The sequence below is a fragment of the Hemitrygon akajei genome, unplaced genomic scaffold (assembly GCF_048418815.1).
Source record: "Hemitrygon akajei unplaced genomic scaffold, sHemAka1.3 Scf000116, whole genome shotgun sequence".
Taxonomy (NCBI): Eukaryota; Metazoa; Chordata; class Chondrichthyes; order Myliobatiformes; family Dasyatidae; genus Hemitrygon; species Hemitrygon akajei.
This window is the reverse complement of record NW_027332002.1, coordinates 567,639-574,248: the sequence shown is the minus strand read 5'-3', so window position 1 is coordinate 574,248 and position 6,610 is coordinate 567,639.

Here is a 6,610-nt window from a genome sequence, read left to right as displayed (position 1 = left end):
TTCTGCAATGGTACGTTCCAGTGAGACAGGGAGGTTATGCAGGGTACAGGTTCAGGGCATATTTGTGTGGAGTTCTGCATTGGTGAGTTCCAGTGAGACAGGGAGGTTATGGAGGGGTACAGGTTCAGGGCATATTTGTTTGGAGTTCTGCATTGGAACGTTCCAATCAGACAGGGAGGTTATGGAGGGTACAGGTTCATAGCAAATTTGTGTGGAATTCTGCAGTCGGACGTTCCAGTGAGACAGGGAGGTTATGGACGGGTACAGGTTCAGGGCATATTTGTGTGGAGTTCTGCATTGGTACGTTCCAGTGAGACAGGGAGGTTATGGAGGCGTACAGGTTCAGGGCATATTTGTGTGTAGTTCTGCATTGGTACATTCCAGTGAGACCGGGAGGTTATGGAGCTTAAAGCATCAGGGCATATTTGTGTTGAGTTCTGCAGTGGTACGTTCCAGTGAGACAGGGAGGTAATGGACGGGTACAGGTTCAATGCATATTTGTGTGGAGTTCTGCAGTGGGATGTTCCACTGAGACTGGGAGAATATGGACGGGTGCATGTTCAGGGCATATTTGTGTGGAGTTCTGCATTGGTACGTTCCAGTGAGACAGGGCGGTTATTTCGGGTTACAGGTTCAGTGCATATTTGTGTGGTGTTCTGCAGTGGTACGTTCCAGTGAGACAGGGAGGTTATGGAGGGGTACAGGTTCAGGGCATATTTGTGTGGTGTTCTGCAATGGTACGTTCCAGTGTGACAGGCAGGTTATGGAGGGTACAGGTTCAGGGCATATTTGTGTGGAGTTCTGCGTTGGGACGTTCCAGTGAGACAGGGAGGTTATGGAGGGGTACAGGTTCAGGGGATATTTGTGTGGAGTTCTGCATTGGTACGTTCCAGTGAGACAGGGAGGTTATGGAGGCGTACAGGTTCAGGGCATATTAGTGTGTAGTTCTGCATTGGTACATTCCAGTGAGACCGGGAGGTTATGGAGCGTACAGCATCAGGGCATATTTGTGTTGAGTTCTGCAGTGGTACGTTCCAGTGAGACAGGGAGGTAATGGACGGTTTCAGGTTCAGGGCATATGTGTTTGGAGTTCTGCATTGGTTCTTTCCAGTGAGACAGGGAGGTTATGGAGGGTACAGGTTCAATGCATGTTTGTGTGGAGTTCTGCAGTGGGATGTACCACTGAGACTGGGAGAATATGGACGGGTACATGTTCAGGGCATATTTGTGTGGAGTTCTGCATTGGTACGTTCCAGTGAGACAGGGCGGTTATTTCGGGGTACAGGTTCAGTGCATATTTGTGTGGTGTTCTGCAGTGGTACGTTCCAGTGAGACAGGGAGGTTATGCAGGGTAAAGGTTCAGGGCATATTTGAGTGGAGTTCGGCATTGGTGAGTTCCAGTGAGACAGGGAGGTTATGGAGGGGTACAGGTTCAGGGCATATTTGTGTGGAGTTCTGCATTGGTACGTTCCAGTGAGACAGGGAGGTTATGGAGGTTACAGGTTCAGGGCATATTTTTGTGGAGTTCTGCATTGGTACGTTCCAGTGAGACAGGGAGGTTATGCAGGGTACAGGTTCAGGGCATATTTGTCTGGAGTTCTGCAGTGGTACGTTCCAGTGAGACAGGGAGGTTATGGACCGGTACAGTTTCAGGGCATATTTGTGTGGAGTTCTGCATTGGTACGTTCTAGTGAGACAGGGTGGTTATGGAGGGGTACAGGTTCAGGGCATATTTGTGTGGTGTTCTGCAATGCTACGTTCCAGTGAGACAAGGAGGTTATGCAGGGTACAGGTTCAGGGCATATTTGTGTGGAGTTCTGCATTGGTACCTTCTAGTGAGACAGGGTGGGTATGGAGGGGTACAGGTTCAGGGCATATTTGTGTGGTGTTCTGCAATGGTACGTTCCAGTGAGACAGGGAGGTTATGCAGGGTACAGGTTCAGGGCATATTTGTGTGGAGTTCTGCATTGGTGAGTTCCAGTGAGACAGGGAGGTTATGGAGGGGTACAGGTTCAGGGCATATTTGTTTGGAGTTCTGCATTGGAACGTTCCAATCAGACAGGGAGGTTATGGAGGGTACAGGTTCATAGCAAATTTGTGTGGAATTCTGCAGTCGGACGTTCCAGTGAGACAGGGAGGTTATGGACGGGTACAGGTTCAGGGCATATTTGTGTGGAGTTCTGCATTGGTACGTTCCAGTGAGACAGGGAGGTTATGGAGGCGTACAGGTTCAGGGCATATTTGTGTGTAGTTCTGCATTGGTACATTCCAGTGAGACCGGGAGGTTATGGAGCGTACAGCATCAGGGCATATTTGTGTTGAGTTCTGCAGTGGTACGTTCCAGTGAGACAGGGAGGTAATGGACGGGTACAGGTTCAATGCATATTTGTGTGGAGTTCTGCAGTGGGATGTTCCACTGAGACTGGGAGAATATGGACGGGTACATGTTCAGGGCATATTTGTGTGGAGTTCTGCATTGGTACGTTCCAGTGAGACAGGGCGGTTATGCAGGGTAAAGGTTCAGGGCATATTTGAGTGGAGTTCGGCATTGGTGAGTTCCAGTGAGACAGGGAGGTTATGGAGGGGTACAGGTTCAGGGCACATTTGTGTGGAGTTCTGCATTGGTACGTTCCAGTGAGACAGGGAGGTTATGGAGGTTACAGGTTCAGGGCATATTTGTGTGGAGTTCTGCATTGGTACGTTCCAGTGCGACAGGGAGGTTATGCAGGGTACAGGTTCAGGGCATATTTGTCTGGAGTTCTGCAGTGGTACGTTCCAGTGAGACAGGGAGGTTATGGACCGGTACAGTTTCAGGGCATATTTGTGTGGAGTTCTGCATTGGTACGTTCTAGTGAGACAGGGTGGTTATGGAGGGGTACAGGTTCAGGGCATATTTGTGTGGTGTTCTGCAATGGTACGTTCCAGTGAGACAGGGAGGTTATGCAGGGTACAGGTTCAGGGCATATTTGTGTGGAGTTCTGCATTGGTACGTTTCTGTGAGACAGAGCGGTTATGGAGGTGTACAGGTTCAGGGCATATTTGAGTGGTGCTCTGCAGTGGTACGTTCCAGTGAGATAGGGAGCTTATGCAGGGTACAGGTTCAGGGCATATTTGTCTGTAGTTCTGCAGTTGTACGTTCCAGTGAGACAGGGAGGTTATGGACCGGTACAGTTTCAGGGCATATTTGTGTGGAGTTCTGCATTGGTACGTTCCAGTGAGACAGGGTGGTTATGGAGGGGTACAGGTTCAGGGCATATTTGTGTGGAGTTCTGCATTGGTACGTTCCAGTGAGACAGGGTGGTTATGGGGGGGGGGGGGGTACAGGTTCAGGGCATATTTGTGTGGAGTTCTGCATTGGTACGTTCCAATGAGACAGGGAGGTTATTGCGGGGTACAGGTTCAGGGCATATTTGTGTGGTGATCTGCAATGGTACGTTCCAGTGTGACAGGCAGGTTATGGAGGTTACAGGTTCAGGGCATATTTGTGTGGAGTTCTGCGTTGGGATGTTCCAGTGAGACAGGGAGGTTATGGAGGGGTACAGGTTCAGGGCATATTTGTGTGTAGTTCTGCATTGGTACATTGCAGTGAGACCGGGAGGTTATGCAGGGTAGAGGTTCAGGGCATATTTGTGTGGAGTTCTGCAGTGGTACGTTCCAGTGAGACAGGGAGGTTATGGATGGGTACAGTTTCAGGGCATATTTGTGTGGAGTTCCGCATTGGTTCTTTCTAGTCAGACAGGGAAGTTATGGAGGGTACAGGTTCATGGCAAATTTGCGTGGAGTTCTGCAGTGGGACGTTCCAGTGAGACAGGGAGATTATGGACGGGTACAGGTTCAGGGCATATTTGTGTGGAGTTCTGCATTGGTACGTTCCAGTGAGACAGGGAAGTTATGGAGGGGTACAGTTTCAGGGCATATTTGTCTGGAGTTCTGCATTGGTACGTTCCAGTGAGACAGGGAGGTTATTGCGGGGTACAGGTTCAGGGCATATTTGTGTGGTGTTCTGCAATGGTACGTTCCAGTGTCACAGGCAGGTTATGGAGGGTACAGGTTAAGGGCATATTTGTGTGGAGTTCTGCGTTGGGACGTTCCAGTGAGACAGGGAGGTTATGGAGGGGTACAGGTTCAGGGGATATTTGTGTGGAGTTCTGCATTGGTACGTTCTAGTGAGACAGGGAGGTTATGGAGGCGTACAGGTTCAGGGCATATTAGTGTGTAGTTCTGCATTGGTACATTCCAGTGAGACCGGGAGGTTATGGAGCGTACAGCATCAGGGCATATTTGTGTTGAGTTCTGCAGTGGTACGTTCCAGTGAGACAGGGAGGTAATGGACGGGTACAGGTTCAGGGCATATGTGTTTGGAGTTCTGCATTGGTTCTTTCCAGTGAGACAGGGAGGTTATGGAGGGTACAGGTTCAATGCATGTTTGTGTGGAGTTCTGCAGTGGGATGTTCCACTGAGACTGGGAGAATATGGACGGGTACATGTTCAGGGCATATTTGTGTGGAGTTCTGCATTGGTACGTTCCAGTGAGACAGGGCGGTTATTTCGGGGTACAGGTTCAGTGCATATTTGTGTGGTGTTCTGCAGTGGTACGTTCCAGTGAGACAGGTAGGTTATGCAGGGTAAAGGTTCAGGGCATATTTGAGTGGAGTTCGGCATTGGTGAGTTCCAGTGAGACAGGGAGGTTATGGAGGGGTACAGGTTCAGGGCATATTTGTGTGGAGTTCTGCATTGGTACGTTCCAGTGAGACAGGGAGGTTATGGAGGTTACAGGTTCAGGGCATATTTGTGTGGAGTTCTGCATTGGTACGTTCCAGTGAGACAGGGAGGTTATGCAGGGTACAGGTTCAGGGCATATTTGTCTGGAGTTCCGCAGTGGTACGTTCCAGTGAGACAGGGAGGTTATGGACCGGTACAGTTTCCGGGCATATTTGTGTGGAGTTCTGCATTGGTACCTTCTAGTGAGACAGGGTGGTTATGGAGGGGTACAGGTTCAGGGCATATTTGTGTGGTGTTCTGCAATGGTACGTTCCAGTGAGACAGGGAGGTTATGCAGGGTACAGGTTCAGGGCATATTTGTGTGGAGTTCTGCATTGGTGAGTTCCAGTGAGACAGGGAGGTTATGGAGGGGTACAGGTTCAGGGCATATTTGTTTGGAGTTCTGCATTGGAACGTTCCAATCAGACAGGGAGGTTATGGAGGGTACAGGTTCATAGCAAATTTGTGTGGAATTCTGCAGTCGGCCGTTCCAGTGAGACAGGGAGGTTATGGACGGGTACAGGTTCAGGGCATATTTGTGTGGAGTTCTGCATTGGTACGTTCCAGTGAGACAGGGAGGTTATGGAGGCGTACAGGTTCAGGGCATATTTGTGTGTAGTTCTGCATTGGTACATTCCAGTGAGACCGGGAGGTTATGGAGCTTAAAGCATCAGGGCATATTTGTGTTGAGTTCTGCAGTGGTACGTTCCAGTGAGACAGGGAGGTAATGGACGGGTACAGGTTCAATGCATATTTGTGTGGAGTTCTGCAGTGGGATGTTCCACTGAGACTGGGAGAATATGGACGGGTGCATGTTCAGGGCATATTTGTGTGGAGTTCTGCATTGGTACGTTCCAGTGAGACAGGGCGGTTATTTCGGGTTACAGGTTCAGTGCATATTTGTGTGGTGTTCTGCAGTGGTACGTTCCAGTGAGACAGGGAGGTTATGGAGGGGTACAGGTTCAGGGCATATTTGTGTGGTGTTCTGCAATGGTACGTTCCAGTGTGACAGGCAGGTTATGGAGGGTACAGGTTCAGGGCATATTTGTGTGGAGTTCTGCGTTGGGACGTTCCAGTGAGACAGGGAGGTTATGGAGGGGTACAGGTTCAGGGGATATTTGTGTGGAGTTCTGCATTGGTACGTTCCAGTGAGACAGGGAGGTTATGGAGGCGTACAGGTTCAGGGCATATTAGTGTGTAGTTCTGCATTGGTACATTCCAGTGAGACCGGGAGGTTATGGAGCGTACAGCATCAGGGCATATTTGTGTTGAGTTCTGCAGTGGTACGTTCCAGTGAGACAGGGAGGTAATGGACGGTTTCAGGTTCAGGGCATATGTGTTTGGAGTTCTGCATTGGTTCTTTCCAGTGAGACAGGGAGGTTATGGAGGGTACAGGTTCAATGCATGTTTGTGTGGAGTTCTGCAGTGGGATGTACCACTGAGACTGGGAGAATATGGACGGGTACATGTTCAGGGCATATTTGTGTGGAGTTCTGCATTGGTACGTTCCAGTGAGACAGGGCGGTTATTTCGGGGTACAGGTTCAGTGCATATTTGTGTGGTGTTCTGCAGTGGTACGTTCCAGTGAGACAGGGAGGTTATGCAGGGTAAAGGTTCAGGGCATATTTGAGTGGAGTTCGGCATTGGTGAGTTCCAGTGAGACAGGGAGGTTATGGAGGGGTACAGGTTCAGGGCATATTTGTGTGGAGTTCTGCATTGGTACGTTCCAGTGAGACAGGGAGGTTATGGAGGTTACAGGTTCAGGGCATATTTTTGTGGAGTTCTGCATTGGTACGTTCCAGTGAGACAGGGAGGTTATGCAGGGTACAGGTTCAGGGCATATTTGTCT